The 23,707-nt window shown below is 38.1% G+C and overlaps 1 protein-coding gene across 1 annotated transcript in view; it reads left to right on the top strand.

Moving 5' to 3' along the window:
• MACROD2 (mono-ADP ribosylhydrolase 2) overlaps positions 1-23,707 on the top strand; it is an 890,479-nt gene that overhangs the window by 694,200 nt on the left and 172,572 nt on the right.

Here is a 23,707-nt window from a genome sequence, read left to right as displayed (position 1 = left end):
ACTGTGCCTGTTCTAAAGCTACTCAGGCTGCTTCATGGTTTTATATCAGCTGCAAGTTTCCCTTTGGCTGCTCCAAACCATGGAAATTGAAATAAGTACTTCAGTTAATGTGACAAGCTGTGATAATAGAAGATGAAAGTGCCTTGCATTATGCTGTCCACCACAGCCAACGTCTGTTCCTGCATTTCCTTGTAAAAATCCCCCACTCTGTTGCTTATTTGTATATTTAAACTGGTATGAAACCACCATCCAGCAATTTAAGTTGTAGCGTGGCACAAATAGGGGCCTATTCCCTTTTGCAATTGCCTGGGTATCTGGCAGTTAATGCAGTTTTCAATGCAGTTTGCCCCTTCCTTTGCTGTGGCATAAATAGGATAGGCATATCCCAGATGCGTTCACAAGCAGAGTGCCCCCCAGCCTGGCATGGATGGATGGATGGATGGATGGATGGATGGATGGATGGATGGATGGATGGATGGATGGATGAAGTGGGTCATCGCCAGCTCGCAGCTTGTGCAGGTGCCATTTGCAGGGTGGATGGAGGGTGCTGTTGGCTCCAGCTTGGCTCCCACTGGGTGCCTGCTGCACGCTCTGGCATTCAGGGGCAAAGAAATGTGCCTCAGCTTGGGGGGAGCCCTCACTTCTCTAAGGGGCCAAATACTGCTGTTGGGAGAGCACAGGTTCCTGACTCTGTTTTGGCTGCTGTTGCAGCTTGGTGGGTTCCCATGGTGCAGATCAGGAGTGCAGGGAGCGCTACTCCTTGACATCAGTATGTGCCGGTTTGAACAAAACCAGTGGGGATTATAAGATGGCAAAGCAAGCTGCATGCAAGCACTTTTCCAGTGCTGTCCTCACCTCAACAGAACACAGATGAAAGTGGCATCACACAGACCTTGTTAAAAAGAAAAAAAAAAAACAAAACCACACACACAAAAACAGCAAAAAACCAAACCAAAACAAAATGGTTCAGGCTCTGACATCTGTAGCTCAGTGTTGCAAAATGTTTTAGCATCTCTTGTGAAGTGCTGGCTGCTCTCAATTCTCACTTGCTTTAATGGACATTCAAGGCACTTAGCACCTTGCAGGAGGCATTCAGCACTGTTTAGCATTGGTCCTAGGTCTTCACTTATGAAATAACCAGCTCTGCAAAGCAGAATAAAAGTTTGTTTTGACAACCCGCTATGATGTATGGGTCCAATTACTGAAATCTCCAGACTCATGTTGGTTCTGGAAATTTTTTTTTGATAGTAGCAGCATAATTTAAAACAAGGAATTCTCCTTTATGTTACATTCCCTCTAGACAAAAAAAGTAAATATAGGAAGGAAAGAAATTAATGGAGACTATAACTCATACTGGTTGTGTTTGTTCATATAGATTACATTACTGTGTTGTGATCCACTCACTTGCTCTCATCATTCTTTCCCCACTCCCAGCTCTCCCTTCTCTTATCGTATTTTTATATCAGTATATTTTTTTGGATTTTGTAGGATCCACTCCTAATTTAATCTAATGCCAACAACATAGACATTGGAGATGTAATTTACACCATGAAATTGAACTGGGGCCAGATGCTTCTCTAAGAGCTGCACCTGCTTTCTGTAGGCTGTATTTAGTTCAATTTTTCCTTTCATGTTTAATTCATATTCCTTCTGGGAAAATATTTAGCAAGCTAACAATTGAAGTTAGGGGAACTTAGTACAGTTTTAAGTTCTGTAATGCAGATAAAACATTTTCCAAATGTTTTGTGTATCACAAAATGAGTTTTGAATTATGTGAATTTCTCCCTCTACTCTTTCTCATTATTAAATCCATGTTCCTTTCCATTTCATTTCCATTTTTCTGCAATCAGTGACGGGGGATGGGAGGGGGACATGACCACAAAAAAAAAGCCCACCAAGAAAACTGCCATGAACAAGTAAGCTTTGTAACTTATCCTGTTTTGGAACGATCCTTGATCACTGGCCTTTCCCTCTTACAGGAGAGAAAGAAATAAATTTTGTATTGTGAAGTAACCTGCTGTTAACAATATACAGCATAAAAAGTGTTTAACTGCATGCTCTGAACTGTATCAATGTACATATAAAGAGTTAAAAGAGAGCTTTATTTGTGGCTTTTGAGGATTTCCTGATGAGCACATGCTGCTATTTGAAATTAATGTAATTTAGTGAAGACCACTCTCTTTTTTCTGTGGTTTCTGCATTAAAAAACATTTCATGCTTATTGTCAGCAGTACGTACTGGAGCAGTTTCCTCCCTGTTTTTGACACAGATCAGTAAAGACAGTTAGATGTCCTAAGGTACGTGGGATTAGGAAAAAGCCATCTATACTTAGAAATGTTGTTTGTTCTCTTGCTGCCTGGTTTTTAATCCTTCCATTTTTCAAGAGCAGTTAATCTCTGGCAACAAGATATTTTTTATTGGACACAAAACAAGATTCTGCACCCATGTATTAAGAGCTTGGTCCTGAGAGATATTAGATAACAGAAGTTTCATGGTCAGTGCATGAGGCAGTTACTCCAGCAGGCTGAGGTCCTTTCTGGCCTCTCCCAGATTTGTTGGGGTTTCTGAATCAGATAATCACTTCTTCTTTGTTGTCTGTAAAACGGGGAAATAGTCTAGACTTACACAAACCAAAGGTGATCAAAACTGTTTCATCTCTCAACAATGTTGTGTCAACTGTCCCTTAGAAAACTGGGATGCATCAAGTTTCAAAGCGTTTTTTTTCTAGAAGACGCTGAGGCAGTTTTTGACAGCCTTTTTTTGTCTCTGTTATGGGAATGAATAGGAATTTCTTTGCATTACATGTAATGCAATGGGTCGATGGTTTAGATTGCTACGGTATGTCAAACCTCTTTATTGATCCCTTAGCAGTACCTCAAAGCTACCAGACTTTTGTTGGTAGAACTAAGAAAATTCATGAGTTAAGCATACTTATCATTAGATTGCATGAAGATGCCTGCTACAAGTACCTGAAACTCCTAAAATGCCTGGAGTCTATAACAGAGGAAAAGATGCTTTGAGAAATCCACTTTGCAATTTATTATCAAAATTATACTCTCATATAGCTTTAAGTCTTTTTCAACCTAGTGATTCTGTGATTCTGTAAAAAATTGATAAATGCTCAAATTGCTGGTAGGAATCTATGTCTGCTCTTTTATTCCTGCTCAACTAAACATCTACTTAAATAATTTTCTTTTTGGTGGGAAACATAAGAATTCAAAGGGTAAACTTAAAATGACACTTTTTTTGTTTTCTGGTGTAGAAGGAGACAGCTTGCTGTGCCTTTAAAGTGCTCATTGCAGTAAAGACAAGAAAGGAAAAAAAGAAAAACCAAACCAAAACAAAAAAACAGGAACAGATTGCTCAGCCTGTGGCTGGACTGGTACAAGCAATCTGTGTGAGATTTATCCAGAGGAAAAATCTTGAGACTTGTGCTACTGAGAAATGTGGCATAGAGACAAACTGAAAATTTTGGAAGAGCAGAACCTATACTGAGCTTAAGACGGATCCAAGAGAGTTCTGCTGTGCCTGTAGTTCTGTGCAGCCTGCATCCTCCTCTGCAAAATTTTTCTGTTAGAAATTAATATTCTGCTGGGATAGAAGTGGAGTCTGCAAAACTTTTAAAACTGGACCTATTATGGGAACAAAGTGGTCATCTTTTAATTTAACTATTAGTCTACCACAAAAATTCTCAGCTGCTTGGATTTTGGCTTATCCATATGGCCCACTTTCTCAGTGTTTAAGCTATAAAATGATTGCTTAACTATTAAAGGCCTGTCAGAAGTTGTATTTTGGACTCCGAAATCAGACAAGAAGCAGCAGTTTTGTGGCTTTATTGAAGAATCGCCTATTTATGAAAGCTACTTGGTTCTCTTGGTTCATCTTGCAGCACACAGTTGATTCCAGAGGGAAATTTGATGCAAAAATCAATACTACAATGCTTTCCTATTTTCATCCATTGATATTGTTTGATTCGGTAACGGTAACACTGTCAGTAGCTCTGTGTTTACTTGATGCTTTGCTGGTAAGGTATTTCCTTTTCTGGGAGGAGGCACCCAGCTGGAATAAGCCTAGTGGCTTCTATCAATTGTTTCTGTTTGATATGGTTTTGAATGTCTGGAATGTGTCATAAAACAGGAGAAAAGTGGCTACTAATGATAAAGGGCTAATGCCTTGGATTGGCAGAGTAGCACCCTCTTTGCTTGCTGCCCAGGCTGGCAATGGCCAGCTGCTGCCTAAGCTGTGAGTTATCGGGATAACTCTGGCCAATCCACTCTGTCCTCTCCAGGAGTGTTGGCAGGATGGGGTAGCCTGGATGAAACCAAACCTGGATAAACACATACATTGAACACAGTCCATACATCCCCCTTTAAATTACTGGCAGGTTATTTTTGCAAGCACAAAGGGCTGACTGAGCAGAAAGGCAGGGCTGTGGCTGAATGCCCAAGACATGTGCTCTGGATCATAAACACCTCAGTGCTGAGCTGTGGCTACCCTCCCATGTGGGAGGAAGATGGGGGCTTTTTTTTATCATCAGCCTAGAAAACGCGCTTGCAGTTTATCAGGTGCTTGTAGGTTACAGCTTTTTGCTGTTGCTTTTGTCTTCACCTCCTGTTAGATGTTTGCCCAATGCTGATTTTTCAGTGCTGTTCCATGGGATGTCAGGAGAGGAGGCATTCTCACAAAATTGCTGGTAGGGTCATCTCTTTATAAGCAGCATGTAGGCGCAGTGCGTTTCTGTTGAATAACATGTCATAACATATGCCAGACAAGATTTTATGTTCTAGCCATGTCTTACAGAAGGGCTTTTGGGGAGAGGATTGTTTTTTTTTTCTTCCCCACCTCTAGTTTTTGCCTCTGAGGTAAACAAGACATTCGGATTCTTTGGAGAACTAATCAAACACCACCCACTTCTCATGCTATCGAAAATGTGTTCCTGATTTTGCCATTGAGTCTTCTGAAATGCCAAGCTATGTACACGGTTTTGAGTGTGCACAAGGCATATCACTTGTTGAAGGGTTTATTCTCGAGTGCTTTAAGACTGTTTGGATCATTGTTGTTCACCCAGTTCTCAGACTGAAGAAAATATCACTTTTAATTCTAATTAAAGTGCCTGCAGATTAAATAGTGTGAGTTTTGAAAGACTTCCATGGGGATCTGTGCCATTTGCAGTAGATATTGTCAAAGGAAGTCAATGAGCAGTGACAGCTATGTCATCTTGTATCTAATTGCTTGAAATACATTATTCTGCTCTCTCTTTCTTTGTACATCTTCATGACTGAAGCACATAAGGGTTAATGAATTAAGGGAGTTTCTTTTAGGAAACCTTTTCTCATAAGAATAAAGTACTGCAATTCTGTATAGTTCGAAAAGTGCACCAGTGCTGTCACCCAAAATTATTTTTTGTGGTATTTTAAATTGTTGTGTGATTTTTCTTCTGTTATTCTGAAACCTGTACAAAGCACACATGTAGGTAAGAGTGAGCGCTCTCTTACACAAGCATGAGCTTTACTGTTCTTAAATCCTTACGTTAGCTTGTAACAGTCACAAACACATTTCCCCAAATAATTCACACTGTCTCTTTCACGGGTCACTGCAACCTAAATTGCTGCCCTTCATCCTGTTCTGAGAGGTCACAGCTATTTCTCTCTAGGACCTCTTATCCATGCCATGTCTAAGGCTGGAAGATTTTTAAGATAAACACTTTTTGGTTTTTTCTTAGCTAGCCACAGAACTAAAAGTCTGGTCCAAACACCATCTCACATTTTGTTTCCAGCTATCTTTATTTTTCCTCTGGCTCTCCTAAATTCAATTATGTCCTTTTTTTATCTGTTTGGGATGCTGCTGTAAAGGTCATATCCTTATCTTTTGCCTTGGCCATCTTGCTCCCTTTTTTGTGCTGCTTTTTTCTAGCACAACAGATGGATGTGTTCACTTATGTAACCTTTTTTTTCTGTATGATCCTGCAGTGAGAAGTCAGCTCCTCAGCTAGGATAGCCCTTCTCTGTTGTATTCTAAGATAAGAACTTTTATGCATCCTGCAAATTTTTCCTCTTGTTCTCTCTGAAAACATTTGTTAAAATCTGTTAAAACCTTGAAGTCCTTCCTTAAAACATGCTTTGGTGTAATACTCACAAAATAGATATTTCTCTGCATCCATCTGTTGTGTCTTACCTCACAAGGCTGTAAAATTCAGGACTATTTTTTTTTTTGGTGTTTGCACATTATTTCTTAAGTAAGCCTTGTACATGCTGATGTCCTTTGAGGTACTGTGGCAGCTATTGTCAGGGCCAGACTGGCTGCTGATAAATGAAGGGATTTCTGCCCGTGCATTATTATCACATCTTTGCCATTAGCATTCCTGTTGCATAACCTGTTTTTAAGTGACACTCTGGGGATGATCCCAGATGGTGAGAAGACTCTGTATCTCCTTATGCTTTGCTGAAGGATACTGTACACGGCATCCTTGGCAGTCCAGAAAATATGCCTTGTAGATAACCAGCTGTTCTTCATTCTAAGAACAACAGGCTGAGATTTGCTGCTGGAAGTGTAAAATCTCATCATTATCTATATCAGGGCATTATAGTCTGCATTCTGCAATCCAGTGTAAGTTTTTGGAAGGAAGAGAAGGAAGACTTGTGATCTTGGTGGATATTCATCACTGAGCAAACAAACCAAAATATTTTTTAATGATTAGTTAGCAGTGGTTGTGCCCTTTTTATAATAACCAGGCATTTGTCAGTTGCAGGTGACAACAAAATCAAAGTGTTTACAGAGTGGTGGCAATTCTCTCAGATTCAGAAAACCATATGGCAGTAAAACTGCTTGTGTCTTTCTCTGAAATATGTCATCAATTGGTACTGTATGATCGGCGGCCTTTTCCTTTTACTAGCTAGAGTCACATCTGCATCTTTTCATTAATTCTCATTACAAGCACACATTTGATGGAGTTTTGCCTGAACAGTGCAGTTACTCTGAGGTATCCTGAGAACATCAGATTTACTCAGCAAGCGTGGAACAACTGGGATGGGCATGCGCTGGTTGTCCAGTGTATGTCCCTCAGTAGTGCACAGCACACAGACAGCAGTCCTGTTCCTTTATTGCTGCAGCAAGAAAACCATCGTGAGTTTAAAGTGAAGTGAAACTGTATTTATTTGTCAAGACTTAGTGCAATCAGTTCTGTTGTAGTTGTTAGAACAAAAGACAACCAATATTCAACTGGAGTTGAAGTGGATGGTTGCATCATTTATGGTATTTTGACTTCATTATCCCATGGATTTTTTGTCAGAGATGTAGTACAATGGCAAAAGACTAGGGGCAAATCAACATAATCCACACAGAATAAAGGCATTCCTAACTGTCTTCCCCATATCTTCCTTCTAGTCATAAATCCTTTAGATTTATCCATATGCTATTTTTCTCTATCTCCTTTCTTTCCTGTTTGTTTCCCCTCCATCATCTTCCATCATGGAGTGCAGCCTATTGCATACAGGCTGGAAAACACTTGAACAGTGTTTCTGGATTTCTGCTCCGTGGGACTTTACCTCATTCAATAATGAGCTATCAGGGAGCGTGTTACTAACTGGGAAACCAACATGCATATTATCAGGATAAAACTAAAAACTCTTCTCTTGACTAGAGTTAAAAAGGTAGGCTGAAGTCTGTTTCCTTTGAAAACATAACATCTTTATCCACTGATTTTAGCAGCGTTCACTAAATTGTCAGCTATAGTTACCTTTCTGCTTTGCTGTTTCTCATTATTTTCGGATCTACACAGCTTTTGGATGTGTATTATTTTCTAAGACTGAACAGACTAATATCATCAGCCATAATTCTGTGGGTTTCTCCTGAATCCATTACAATAATTAAGATAATTATATTTAAAGTGAATGTTTATTTCATACTACTTTGTATGGCAAAATATAATTAGATGTCTGCATATGTATATGGTTGAAAAAGATTTAGTGTTTTGACAGAGGCTGTAAGTAAATCTGAATAAAGCATTAGTTTAACTCTTAGAACGACTCTGAAACTTCAAACAAGTGTGCCATGAGCATACCATGAAATTTGCTAATACAGAGTGAAAAGTCTCTCTTCCACTTGAGGAATAATTTGTCCAAAGTGACAACTGTAACTTTAAATTTACAAAATTCCCCGAAGTCTTGTGTCTCGTGCTAAGCTAATCTTGTAAATATTTATCTAGCTTACATTTCAAGCTAAATAAAGAACACTTTCTTTATCACACTCTGCAATGCAATGTGGGCTTTCCCCTGAGAGGAGCTTGTTTATATTGCCCATGTAGACTCTTAATGCCTGAGATCCTGAGCATGGAAACAGATTGCAAGTAAATTAATTCAGTTGGCTATCTTGTGGCTCTAATCCTTTATTTTCTATTTGAACTGGCAAGCTTTGGAAGCGTTGATATCTTATGGCCAAAGTTGTGTGAAAAAGAAGTTATCTTCATGTTTCATGCTGACATTTTAGGACTCTCTTGATTCCATTTGTTTTTTTTTTTCTTTTAGACAGGATTGCTATTTTTTTTTATATTAACAAGGATAAGAAACAACCTTACCAGATGAAACAGACCTTTCTGTCTCTCACTTGGCATATTCAACAAACAAACAAAAAGAAAGAGTGTAGAAGTAAAGGATGGTCTATCTACTAAGTAACAACACTACAAGTACTTCAAGGCTCAAGAGAAAAAAAGATTTAAGCATGTCAACTGTTTTCAAAACCAATTGAGTGCTAATAATTTAATTTTTTAAGTTGATGTTCAGTACACACAATAGTAATTTGAGTTTGATATTTGGTAAACTGTTTAAATGGTTACAACTTTGAGGGAACCCTTTCTTTGTTTTCGTACTTGTAAGGACTCCTATTCTAACATGTGCTTTCTTCGCTAAGACCTGAAGAAGTCCTTACTTTTTCAGGCTTTTTAGCACACATTGCATCACTTATCCAATTTACCTTTCCAGATACCTCCCTTCTGAATACTTCTATCAGCATGAAAAATGATTTCTGAATTTTCTGTCAATTAGTGATCCCTGTAGATATTTATCCTTCCCTATTTTAGCGGTGTTGAACACTGTAGACCACATCCATTTCTATGGAATTACTCTGAAAATCAATTTTTGCATCAGAATTACTCTTTCTCAGAGTTTCTAGTTTAAAATCTTCATCCCTCATACTGACTATGTCATTCATCTCTGTCTTTGGAACTTTCCTTTTACCTACTAGTTTAGTTTACCTGGCTTTACCATCTCGTTTACTTAGGTGAGACAGTTCATCTATTTTTCTACTATAAATCTCACCATAAAATTTCACATTTAACCCATTGGCCTGATAGTTTTTGAGATACGTTGCTGTTATTTTAGTCTGTCTCTTGCTCAATGTTGAGCAATTTGTAGTGGATGCCATTTGGGCTGGCTTCTAAAGATGCCATTTTTCACTTTTCTAAGTGCTTGCTTTACACAACATGAATATTTATTGGTAAATGTCTGTAATATTCATAAGCACAATTCACAGGTAGTATACTTAATGTGACTACCAAAAAGTCTTTCTACTTAAAGTACATAGGGACAGGACAAGAGGAAATGGCCTCAAGCTCAGCCAGGGGAGGTTTAGTCTGTACATTAGGAAAAAGTTTTTCACAGAAAGGGTCACTGGGCACTGGAACTGGCTGCCCCGGGAGGTGGTTAAGTCACCTTCCCTGGAGGTGTTTAAGGCACGGGTGGACGAGGTGCTGAGGGATATGGTTTAGTGTTTGATAGGAATGGTTGGACTCGATGATCCAGTGGGTCTCTTCCAGCCTGGTGATTCTATGATTCTATGATTCTGTGCTGGCAGTGTGTTATCTGCTCTTTGTCCTGTCTGATAAGAAGCAAGTAGGAGCAGTTATGCCAATTCAACACCAGGATCAAGCTGTCAAAAAAATGGATTACATCCCAAACCTCATCAACTCAACTGTGCTGAGAGTTTGGCTTTCTCCAGCGCAGTTAGTGTGAGTCACTGAAATTTTGAACACATTTGATACAAACCATCAGCCTCACTGGTGGGGCTTAGCCATGCTCTACAGAGTCTGTTGAAGCCCCAGACGTGAATTTGAGTGTGTGGCTTGCACACAGTATGGATTGGGGAAAGGTTGTAATGTATCTTCTTTATTCAGTCAAAGTTCCTTCTAAGGCTCAAACAGATGCGGATTTATTTGACAGAGCTAATGGTAGGAAATTGTAAGAGCTTATCTCTTTGTATTTCACTGGTATACAGGGTGAAGTTCATCCTTTTTTTCTTCAGAACTTTAGCCTCCTAATTACTGTAATCACTAGCCCTTAGTAATGGGACTATTAAGATAATGAAGCCCTACTTTCTTCCACAATTCAAAGCTATAAAGCAAAATATGTAGTGATTGGGATAGGTATGATAATAGTTTTCTATTTTTTAACAACAGAAACAGTAGTTGCTTTACATGGAAAAAAAAAACCCTAAAATATTAACATGAGGAGGGGAAAGGGCAAATTGTGTAAGTCATGTTTGCATTTTGTTTTCTTCAAGTGCACAGGTTTTTAAAATGGTCCTCTTATATAAAGATGTGGCAAGACCAATCAGAAGGAAAGTGGGAAGGATGGATCCTTTGCTGTAGGGACTATGCCTGGTACAGGCAAGCAGCTTAGAGAGGAACCCATATTTCTGACACTTGATTCACTGAGGTCAATTATTTTATTGAGTTAAAGTCTCATAGATTACAATCTCACTTCAGGCTGAAATGGGTTCTGTAACCACAATGCCATTGATATATTCCATTTCAATGAGGGAAGAATCAGCACAAATATGGAATTTTGTGTCCTAAACTGAGTGGTTTTGTTAACCTACTATTCAGATTCTAAGGGAGTAGATTATATAGAGCATCTCTACCAGGGCGTGTTCATAGTTAATTCAGGAAAATCTCCAGCAGCTAAGAGTGAAGTGAGGAATGTGTCAGGTCTGAGCTCCTCACCCAACCACCTTTTGTGTCAAATGATCCTACTTAGAAATGGGATAGGCATCTGAGAGAATGTCTGTTTGCTCATGTGTACACACGTTATATAGATGTACAGGAGCTAGCAATGAGGTCTGGCAAAGTCCACTGGTATATTTTCAAAGGAGGCTGGTCATCTTGGGGATATTCTATTCTGTTCTCAGCTTGGTTTAGTCTTAAATCTCTGCAGTTTTAATTTGTTCTGGTGTGTCTTTAAACTGAAATCTTATTCTCATTGAGTTTTATAGGAAATTCTCTGGTTTCAGTGAACCTGTAGTTTTATTTCCTGTGTTTAGCTGTACTTCAAAGCATTTTGCCAGACTTGGCGAAACATAGGGAAATTAAAAATAAAGGGGAACTAGGCCGTCTGTATGATTTATCTCAATAGTGCACATATATACTTCCCACCTGAAGATGATTATAAAATCAAAATGACTCATTAATTTGGCCTCATAAAAGTTACAATTAAGATTGTTAAAGTTAGACCTGTGAAGATACTGACCTTAAAAGTGTGTGTCCAGCCTTGCATTTTGCTCTATGTGGGTTTTTCCTTCAACTGAAGGTGAAGATGAAATGAAGTTCAGTTGAAAAAATGAAAAGGAGTACAAAAAGGCCTGTACTGTTTTATGGTAGGGAGAGGCAATCAAATGTTGACCTTTCATGTGTGTGTGAGTGGCCAGGAAAAAAAGGGCAGGATGAGAATACTGTGATTATTACCAAATGGAACAAGTATCCTTTACTTCTGGTGATGGAAGGACAAACATTTTAGAAATAAAGGGTAAAAAGAGTCCAGTTCTGTTGACTTTATTAGTGAGTGCATTTGCATATGAACTTTATCTCAGTTACACAATTGTCAAGAATGAGCCTAACCAGGGGGGTGAAGAAATATTGTAATTGCAATTCCTTGTTTTCCAAATAACCAGGAATGCTAGAAAAGCATGTTAAAAAATTAAATCAGAAGTGCTCTAACAATTAAAAACCCCCTTTTAAAATGTTTTAGTAAAAGCAAGTTATTTGCCAGTCTGTTGTCTCATATTTAAAATCATGAAGTGTCAGAAATTGTATTTGTTAAGCTGTTTATTTTGAAAGTTACTGAAATATGACATTACTTTTTACTGACCCTTTTGTATTTTTTGAGGAGTGTGCAGGTTACTTGAACTGCCTGTATAGGTGTTTGAACTTCCTCTATGAAATGCATTGTCTTCGTAGTGTAAAAATAAGAGAAAAAAAAGACGGTTTCAGCTGTCTTATGCTACTTGCTATATGTATGCAGATATTTAAAACGTCATGCACTAGGATATGTGTTTACTGTGAGATTTCTCTGAAAACCTTTCTTGACTGAGGTAATGGGCAGGTTTAGAGGAAAAACTTTGAAATGTAAGGCACATTTAAGATTGAAATGGCATCTTTTGTGGAAAGAGCTGTCTAGGAACTTAGTGCTGGTGGTGTTTTTGAAAATATGTAGAATTCAGCAGACCCTAATAGCAGCAAATTATTTTTCAATACACATCTTTTAGAGTTCTGTTACTCTCATTTTCCTCCACTTTCCTCCTTTGATTTACTGGCTTTGTATGTGAGATTCAGTACATTTGGACAGATGCAAGCAGCTGGAAGTAATAGAGTTAGAGCTCTTTGAAAGGCTGAATTTTCACAAGTGGTTTGGGGTTTAGATGCTGGGAGTCATTATCTGGTGCTTCAGAATAACATTTAGAGAACTTGCTCTCATGGAAGAGATTTGAAAGAGGTTATTCATGGGTTGTATTTCACTTCTAAAAGGTTGAATAAAATTACATTGCATTATATTTTTAAATTAAGAAATGTGATTGAGCCACACAGACACATTTTAGAATAATGTATATTCTAATGGCACAAATCACTACTTTTATTCCATATATTCAGAAAAACATATGCTCCCAGAAGCTTTGGAATGATTGTTTCTTCTTACCAACTATATATAGTATAGTGAGTGTTTCCTTTAAAAGCAAGCCAACATCCCATGTAAACATGATAAAGTTAGTTATAGCAGTTTTATGGGAGAGCAAGAATTTGTGGTCTTCTATTGTACAATTTTTTGTTGATGTGTTTCTTTCATGGCTATCCTTTCTTTTCTCTGGGGGTTGGTTTCATTACTTGTCATACGAACAAGTTCCCTTTTTTTTTTTTAATCCATGCCTCTGGGTGATTCCCTGTCTTCCACTTTGTTTTATGTTTAGTTTCAGTAGGGTTTTTCAATACTGACAAAATGTTGAGGGGCATCTATTTATAAGGCGCATAATGCATTTTTTCTCATATTGTGTCATCTTCTTTATTCCATATTAGATGGAATGCTTTTTTCCTCACTAACAACGTGGGGAATGGAGCCACCATAAAGCAGAGTAAAAGGCCCAGATTGTTTCAGTGGATGTGTGTTGATTGTAATTGCCGTTCCAAATTGCTCTGTAGGTGTGGGCAATGTGTAGCACATCTGGTGTTATCCTTTCCTTAGCTGTTTCACCGTTACTTCTGTGCATGAAATACTGGGTAACTTTCCCACATCTGTCTGTTTCTGCTCATAAGGCGGGTTGTAGGAGAGAGTAGTGTCATTATACACACTCTTCGGATTCTGTTGTATGCTGTCACTTTCAAAAGGGAAACATAAATGTATGTGACCTATAAAGGTACATAAGAACAGGTACTGCATCCCTGCCTTCTGCAGAGCCCAGATAGCACATTACTGATACCTTCATCAGTCAAGCTTTTGTTTCTATGCATCTTTAAAGGGCTTAATACTAAATTTTTATAATTAAATTTTGGAATAAGAGACCATTACAATTGTTTCAGCCCCTCCTCTCTCTGAGTTAACCAGAAATGACAGGTTTGGTCTCCTTTGAAATGGGCATGTCTCAGTATAAATGAATATCAGCTTTTTAAGACGGTGAGCATCCAAAGCAACATCTGCAGGGAGCTGGATGCTAACAGGTCTTCTGTGCTGGATTTACAGAACAAATAACAAAATGCCACTGCAGACAAAACTGAAAAGACTCGAGAATAAGTCTGTAGGGAATACAGTGAAGCCTGGAATTCTTCAAAATAAAAGATGAAATACCATAAGATACATTTACTTCTAGTAAAAATACATGTGGTTTTAGTGGAGCTGTGTGGATGTTCATATTTGTAATTGTAGTGGCAGTGTATGTTCAGGACCAGTTTTTCCCTCTCTTGCTTGAAAAGATAAGATATCCAGGCAGGCTTTATGATCTTGCTCTCTTGTGATCCATTTTGAATTTTTTTTTTTTTCTTTTACATGAACCAGGCTTTGAGTGAATCTGAAAAGGTGACTTTTAGAAAGAGTATAGCCTCCATGCTGCCTTTGTTTAAAAAGAAAACATAGTTACTCATGCTCTGCTATTTGAATATCTGCTACATGGATGTTATTTAAAACCTACCTTTAATAGAAGTTGCGTTTAAAAGATACTACTTCCATGTGGTTTCAAAATGATATCAAGATAAATCTTTTACTTCTCTGTATAGGCTGAGTACTCTCTGGAGTAATTTCTAGCAAAATTTGATGATTTCTATAGTTGATATATTGTGCCTAGGGAAATAAAAAATTTGAAGTAAAAGTTGGAATCAGCAGCTGAAATGGTCTCATTTCCTGCCAGACAATTTGCCTTTGGTTTGTACTGAAGTTGATGTCAGTATGGAAAAAAATAATGATCTGGTTTTATATTGCAGTTCTTTAAAAATAATTACCCTTATCTTATATTCTGTTCAACTCTGCTACTCACAGTTTAAAAGAAAGTGAGGTCAAAAGGCCTATAAATAACCATCTGGTCAGCAACAATACAGAAGAATGATAATATTGGTATTTCCTACAAAATTTCAGGTGCCAGCTGTCAGTTGACGTTTGCCTACTCTCCTTAAATAAACAAATTTGTCAGGAATGTTTTGATTTCCAGAATACTTTTACATTTGCATTTGGGGTATGAAAGAAGAAAGACATTCTTTTTAAAGGGGAATATATATACACACACATATATACACACACACACATGTGTATATATATATGTCTCAATCTGTTTTGTACTCAATGCTTTTGCTCCACAAAATATGTTAGTTTTGTTTTCTGCATCCCCAGTTTAAATGCATTTACAAGTCACAAAAGGTCTAGCTGACAATGAAAGATTCTGTGCCAGATGTCGTTTTTCTTTGGTGCTTCATATTACCATGTTGAAAGGCGAATAAAGCCCAAGTTGCTCAAGTAACAGATGTTTCTATCCATACCCACGGTCCACTTACCAATGTTACATTAGACATTTTTCTCTTCCAGGGACCAGTCAATCTGAATTTTCCATGATACCAAATTCTTAGCATCAGAAAGCAAATGTTCATAACAAACAGAGCATTTTACTTACAGACTGTCAAATTCTTTCCTGAAAGAATGAATAACTCATTTCGCTCTTCAGCTTACAAGTGCTGTGTAGATAACTGTATTTGGATTGATGCAGTGCTGCCCAGCAGATTGCAAAATCCTTCCCAATAGTGAGGAAGTGCATGGGATCAAGTTCATTTTGGGTCCTGGGGAGGCAGTGAAATGCTATTCCAAGTGCAAGATTCAAGTGCACATTGGGGCATGCAATGTATCCTAGAAAGAAGTGGTCAAGGTTTCATGGCATCAATATGATGTAATGTAGTGAGGAACATTTGCACAGATGAGTCATCACTGTCGGCACATTCAGCTGCTGCTTCTGCCAGATCACCTTGAGGTCTCAGCATAGAGTGGTTTTACATTGAAAGTTGTTGGTTTTCGGAAACGCTTTCTCCCTGATAATGAAATTGTATTCAGAGGTAGTACCACTATTTGCATGCCCAGTACATCCTCTCTTATGTGAGCATTCATTATGGGTTGATGATAAGGGCAATTAATTGCCAGGTATAACTCCAGTATAACTGCTCTTACGTTGCAATTGTGGATTTATTTGCAAAGACTTCAGTGCAGGATTATGCCAAAATGGATTAACTCTAGGTTTAAAATTCTGCATTGTTTTATATCAGTCTTACTTTTAAATATAAAAAAGAGCATATGTACAAATATAAATATATATAAAAAACTTTCTTGACATAAAAAGTTCCTGGTTTAGGGTACTGTGGAAAAGCAGCTGTCAAGTTGTGCTGAAGGCTGACCCCACTCTGACCTAAGTATTGATAGCTACCTGGTCAATACAGGTTCAGAGGCCAAAGTTGCCACAAAGTATAGTAATCCCATTATTCACTGCTGTGCCAGTGGGTACAGAAGCTGTGTGGTCTAGGCCAGGCTAGACTGTGGGCTGTGTAAATAGAGGACAGAAATTCTTCTGCTTTTGTTGATCTGCTTCAGAAAAAAAAAAAAAAAAAGATAGATCATGAACAAGGAGAGATAATCGATTTGGTTGTAAGAACAAGTGATTCTTGGGAAGGGTATTAGTATATTTTACAAATGTAACTGTAAAGTGCTACCACATGCTTATCCTATTTTTATATGCACTTAAATCAGAATTCTGATCAAATAAAATATTTCTAAAATCAAGGTTCATGATAAATGGCTTGTAGCCAAATGGAGATAATGTTGCTTCCTTCAAGGCTATCTTAAAACCCTGTGGGTGAAGGGAGGCAAACAATCCACCCGAACTCCAAATGCTATTAGCACCAATAATCAGTCCCAGAAGACATTTACATATACAATTGGATTGGCTCATTAGAAGTTAAGCTCAGCTGCTGTCAATTAGGATGTGCTAATTTGCATAGGCAACTTGATTATGCAGCATTGTTAGAGGCTGTGCTAGGATTGTTGTCTGAGGAAGCAACAAAAAAGCCTTACTGCATTGGTTTTCGCTGATCTGAAGTCAGTATCTTTGTCCTGTGTAACTGACAATACATTCATAAATGCCTGCAACTTCTTCATACCATATTTTTACTACATTTAACTTTAAGGCAGGATATATATTTTGTTTTCTGTGAAATGGATATTTAGGAAGATTTCAATCTTCCAGCCTACTAGAGGGAATGAGTTTGAAATGTCATGAAATAGAACTTTTATGGGTATTGCTTACCAAGAGAACAGCGCAGTGTGCAATTCCCTAGAAATATGCATCATCTAGAGTTCAAGTTTCTCCAAGTTACCTAAATCTCTAAATCCTGTGGCTTTGAAAATAACTAATGATATAGCTTGTAGGGTTGAGAGACAGGAAAATGGCTCAATTTCAAGAAAATATATATTCCTGCAATGAGTGTCAGTGTGTTCTCTTTCTTTAAGGACACAGGCACATTAGCCATTGGAAGAAAACGGGTTGCTTAGTTCTAGTGACAGGCAGAAAATCATGTTGTCATCCCACTTCATTACCTGAGCAGATAGCTACAGAACAAAACTACATGGTGCTTCTATGCAATTATCAGATTTTTACTTCTTCTTCTGTTTCTGGCTTTTTGAGTGGAATTGTGTCAATTATAAGCTGCAGAATATAGGACTGTATATCAAGAGATAAAGAATTAGAAGTCTATTAGAAGTTTAGATGTACCTGCAAATTTAGTATTGCTTGTTCTGGTTGCCTAGCACTGGATTTCTTCTCACTACCTCCTTCTGTCTTTGTTAAATTGAAAGTGAAATTAAAAGTTTTCAGATTGAAATGTGTCTTGTTGTTTAGTTCAGTTTCTTCTCTGCTTTTTCTAAAATGCCTGTAGTCCTCAGTGCGGCGTTCGAATGGGAGCAATGTGCTGTCTGTGTCACAGAACACTTCAGGCTGGTGAGAATGCTGTCAGAAATTAAGCAAAATTGCTGTGCTTCTGGAAAGGATAAATTTTATTGTAGCAAAGAACTGGTAATTGAAATTTGCACTATTGTATGAAAAAAAGTCAGATTTTTTTCATTAAAACTTCAGTTGGGATCTGGTCACTGAGAAAATGTATTTTTGTTTTATTAACCATAGCCAAATATTAACCTCAGCTTTGAACACTAAACTTTTTTTTCATATAGTATGTTTAGTCTTAGATATGCAAAGGAAATACTAAAAGTTTAGAGGCTTTAGTCTTAACCACTCTTACATGAGTGACAAGTAATTAGAGAAAACTGATATTGTTGAATGGCCAGTGAACAGTCTGTTGGAGAGTGGTCATGTGCTTTTTTTCTGTTGACTGTTTCTATTCTGTACAGGTTTGACAGACATCAGTGGTGAAATGGGTAAAAAAATCTGATAACCCTCTTTGCTCAGAAATGTGTCATTGTTAGAAAGTTTAGGCAGAGGCCTTCAGGATCTGGGGCCGTTAATTTGGCTTTTTTTAGCAGTGACATTTTAAAAGTCTTTAGAAAAAGAAGGGAAAAAAAGCAAAGCTAAGATAGCTAGAATACTTTGGTTAAGTTTTCACTGAATTTGTCATTGGTTAAACTTTTCAATTTGAGGCATTACTCTGAAAGGAGTTTACAAGCTTTTATGTAGGTTTTAGTCTCTGAACAGTTACATAAAACTTTTTGAGCATTGGCTTTTTTGCTCCCTTTGTTTGCATCATGAACTCAGCCTGGCTACGCTAGCAGCCTTTGAGAACATCCATGCATATCTATGGCCTCTGAAGTCTGAAAGCATCAGATCAGTGGGTGAGGCTCTGGCCAAGTAAATGCACCATCGTTCATTCCAAATCTTAGCCAGAATGATAGCATGCCATTTCCATCATTATTCAAATAAGAGTCATTGAAAGTTGTTTGGTTTGTGTGTATGTTTGGGGTTTTTTTTTAAATCAAACTAAAATATGAGGATATATAAAAAGTATGCAGAAGGAGGTTCCACATAATCTCCTTATGAATTGTCAACACTCATGTTCAAATGAACTGTTAGAACTTATATTGGAGCCAGGAAGACATTTTTCCTTTCTAGAAGCCAAGTTGTACTTGATATAGGGGCAAAATGAGGAAAGACCCACAACCAGGGCTCAGGAGCATGGTTTTGTGCTCAGCAGGGGCCTCTCTTTGCTGTGCCATGTTTTGTTGGAGGTCCATGGCATGCACAGGAGTTCTGTGGCCATTGGTGGGAGTAACCTACCATACCAGATTTTTTCCTAGTGTATGGCAATAACAGTATTGAGGGGATGTCTCTAGATTAAGTAAAAAAGACAATTACCAATTTGAAAACCAGGTGCATGAAGAGGCTTTAGAGGGAATTAAAAAGTTGTTTGAAACACCACCAAGCTGACAGCTGTTCATCCTTCTGTGAAAGGTATAGGAGGCTTTGCTGATTCGTATAAGGGGGAAAGGGAGTGCCCCTGTCAAATAAAATATCTGGTGTTGTGCTAAGGAATTTGGAGTCTGCATCCCCTAGAGCATGAATTCTGGGAACTGACCTTTGCTGCCCTATTATAACCTTCATTAACAGCATCTCACACCTGGCAGGGAATGGCTAAAAGGGGATTGTTTTTAAAAGAGTTGGAGGAATTCTTGGTTTGTGCAGATGCAAATCAGAATCACTGTGTGGCTGCTGCAGAAGAGCATGCCCTGCAGTCACCGATACACCCCACACCAGCTGGACTGCCCTCAAGTCTCCAAAGACAAGATCATACCTGGTTGGAGTCTGATCCCTTAAAAGTTGAACCTTCACAAAATTCATTGATATATGTTTTTTCAGCCAATGAATTTCATTATTTCACAATTATTATATTTTATTTCTGTTCAGAAATCTACTGTGTTATGCCAAGGCTTAACTGTGTATAGCCAGTTAGATCTGTTAGATCATAGATGCTTTTTTTAAGATTGGGGAAGTTTTACTTTTAATCAGTAACTTGAAAATTTAGTATTGGTTTATATACTCCCAGTTAATTGCTTATAGTTATTTTTTTCAAACCACCCTCCCCCCTCCAAAAAAGAAGATAAATACTGAACATACTCAGTTTTAAGAGGAATAGTATGAATAGAGAAGAACATGAATTAAAAACCAAACCAAAACAAAAAAACCAAAACCCCCAGTGTTTCCAGGCAATTTAATACTAATGTCAGTCTTGGTAACTGCAGAAACATTTAATGAGTGCAGTGTGTACACGCCAACATTGTAAGTGTTAGCCTTAATAAGGTACAAGGCAATAGCAACTCGACAACTGTAATATTTAAAAGAGTTCCTGGCACATAATAATTCAAAAAAATTGTTGTTCTGTTTCCTGGGATATACATCAGTGTCATTTTAAGTGACAGTTAAAGGGCAGGATAACAAAGTGAAAAATGACAGCTTGGTCCTCAAAGTGAATAAGTATTTGGCATGCGTGGCCAAGAAACAATGTGATGGGACATGGTGAAAGCCTGACCTCAGCAAATTGAATGGCAGAATTGGCACTGACCTTACCAGAGTACCAGGATGTCATTTGTGAGCCACTGTCTGCTTTGATTCTTTTCTTTGTCGAGTAAAACTGAACTGCTTCTTTTGTTTCACGTCTGTTACCTGCTCACATCACACATTACTATCTATTGAAGCATATGAATCAAATACTGAGAATTTTGAAGGATAAAATATCATTTTTGTTGTCCTGTATTTATAGAAACAATGGACAAGGGGCATTGTTTTTCTGATGCATGAATCTTCCTAATCAATTAACTGTGCTACTTCTTGCATTTTTGCATTCTATTTATCGTATGTGAGAGATTGAGATCTTGCCTTTTTCCCCATCCCAAAGGACTATCCAATTTTGTTCAGAAGGGCCCTGAGATCACAGCAGGCATCAGTCCTTCTCTAATGCTTTGGCTGCTTTTGGTTTATAAAGGGTGACAATGCTCCTCTACATCTAAAGGTTTTCCATCTTTGGGAAAATGGTTTTGTGCTCTTTACAGCAGTTATCAGTTATATCAGTTCTGATGTTTTGCTCTGCTAGACGTAAAATATGACCTGAAATGTTGCTCTCTCACGGTTCACTGTAAACAGTGTATTTTAGAGCTGTCGAGTCCGTGTATTTATGCTCCCATCCATGCTCTTTTATTTATCTTTATGACAAACCTTTGAAGTTCTAGCTAATATATCAGGAATGCAGCAACTAGTTTTGAAAAGTACAAATCTGGGCAATTTTATTGGTTCCATAATTTACCCAATCTTTTGGTTAATGCCAACAGAACTGCCTAACTCTGGATGTTTTCTAAGTCAGCTGATGCATCCCAAATATAAATCAGATCAGGGGTTGGATACCTTAAATATTAAAGCTCTACTCAGTGTTTGTATAATTATACTATTAATTTGTCTCAAGCTTTTAGGGTGGTCAAAGTGAAAAGTGCAGTATTGTTACTATACCCAATGTCTGATGCTAACTGAGTTTTGAATATACATATGTATTTAAAACACTGGAGGCCTCACAAATAATCTAAACGAAGTTAGGAGAACTGCATACTGAACAGGTAATTTAATAGCTTACTGTAAAGCATGTTGTTTAAAATATGCCTTCTGTTATCTGCTGCGTTGACCTTCAGGGCACCTTGCAGAGGCTCATTTCTTTTCAGGGCCAAAGTGGTAAGTAGATGTGTCTGCTGACTGGAAGAGGAGGATGCGAGTCTTTTGTCTGTCCCTGTACATGGTGCTTTTACAAATACTTCTACACTGCTTACCTTTATGCATGCCATTAGTCACAGGGTCTGGATTTAAGCACATGCTCTAGTGTTTCTTGAAACAGCATCTGGATTGCCGTTGTCATTTATATACATCCTTTTAGATGGTTATAATGCACACATGTAAGTGCTGGAATTGAATCAAAGCGGTAAACTTTCATTTCCTGCTGCATTGCTTTGTAGTAAACAAGGAGAAACCATCCTTTTCTATGACTTTAAAGCTGTGAAAGAAAGATCAGCCATCGGATAACTGTGAAGGCATAGAAGTACTCCGTAAAAGGCAGGCTGTATTTTTTTTTTAAGCAACGTGCAGAAAAAACCCGTTTTGGCCAAATCAAATCGTGCTCTGTTGTGGCAATATTTTCAGTGACTGGGCTCTGATGTCTGTGGGGTGAGAATGGGATGTCTATAGCAACATTGTATACACCTATATAGAAATCTGTTGTGTTAACCCATGGCTTAATATTTTCAGTCTTCAGTTGTGTATGACCTGGAAAGGATCCAATGTGTCCGCTGGCTTTGTAAATGAAGAATCAATTTCTGGTGTTCCTGTTCTTTATATCAGCAAGAGGCATCAAACCCTAGAGAGTCTGTCATTTGCAGGTGATGGTCAGAGACAATCAAGGTTGGATGCCATGACTATGTCCATTAACGCCAGAAAGATGACAAGAAAATTACTGACTAAAACAGTGCATACATTTTTTTCTCTTTGAGATGGTTTCCATACTCGCAAAGGCTCCCACTGTCAGTGCTCTCACCTGTTGTTTTTTTTTTTCTGGAAACTACTGTGTTTTCAGCCCTGGTAGGGAAGGCAAAGTGGTTGGGCAGCTTTGAGCTTACGGTAAAGTACAGTAAAATTCTCTGAAGTATGGGACTAGAGCTACAAATAGATGTGTAACTGAACTGCTCTGGCATGGGCTGTTCAACCCCATAGCTGCTTCCCTAGGTGAGGTGGTAAAGGAGCTGCCCAAGCTACACATCTCTTGGGGCCAGAGTAATCTGCTGAAATTCTGGGCTCTTCGACAGTCTCAGCTTCTGCCAACCTGTAAATGCACTTGGGCATAGAAAGTGTGTTGAAAAGCAGCTAAGGCTGGCGAGTTTTGCATCATTAACTGCACAAAATCATGGGAGGAGAGCTTAAGCTAAGACAATTGCCAGATGCCCTTGGGGACTGGAATCTCCCTTGAAAGACTTGTACTGATTTATTACCTGCTAATTTTCCAACTTTTTCCTGATGTTTCTTCCTTTTCCGCCTCCCACCAGAATTCTCTGTGTTTTAAACCCTGCAATTCAGTAGTGTTACTACTTATAAAGATTGCTTAAGGGTAGTTACTGTCTTTTCCCACATTTCTGGGTGGGGACTTGGGTGGTGATACTTAACTTTTAAAGAGGAATCCCTGGATAATTGAAAATTACTCTTTTTGCTACTGACTGCACCTGGAACAATCAGAGATAATAGTAATTAATGGTTACTGTATGCTTGTGTACAGTAAATCAGTGTTATGCCATGCCTTTTACCGGCATTTTATTAACGAGAAAACAATGCAATATTATTTTCAGTGAAGTTCTCAAAACCATAGGAACAGACATTGCCATCTGGACCAAACTAGTAGTCCAGCTTATTTCACTTTCATCCCTGACAGCTGCAAAACCTGAAACTAAGGACTGCTTTTCTTTTTAAGCATAGAGATATCAGTGCAAAGTAATCACTCCATCCATAATTTTGTTTTACATGCAGTGTTTGTCAGTGCTACTTTCCTGCAGAGGGTGTAGCCAGGACCTGGTTTTCTCACGGTGGTAATGACAAGATTTTTGTGTGAGATTTTAGTACAACATCAAGAATTGGTACTAACAAACTCCCAGGGGAGGGCTGAAGGTTGCTGTGAATTTTTGTTATGATGAAATTAAAAGTGTATGATTAGACAGAGAGCTGCAACTAATTTTATTCAGTCGACAGTTCCTTTCTGAGGAATCATTGCAGACATCTGTCCTTGCATTTTAACATTGCAACAAGGGTTTTGTTTTGAAGTACAACTAGTGGCCTTAGGGCACTTTGACACCACTTATATACTGCCTCGCTCCGTTGCAGCTTTTGAAAAAATTTACTTTTGAGGACT

This window comes from Phaenicophaeus curvirostris, chromosome 2 (assembly GCF_032191515.1).
Source record: "Phaenicophaeus curvirostris isolate KB17595 chromosome 2, BPBGC_Pcur_1.0, whole genome shotgun sequence".
Taxonomy (NCBI): Eukaryota; Metazoa; Chordata; class Aves; order Cuculiformes; family Cuculidae; genus Phaenicophaeus; species Phaenicophaeus curvirostris.
This window is presented reverse-complemented; position numbering and strand designations above follow the sequence as displayed.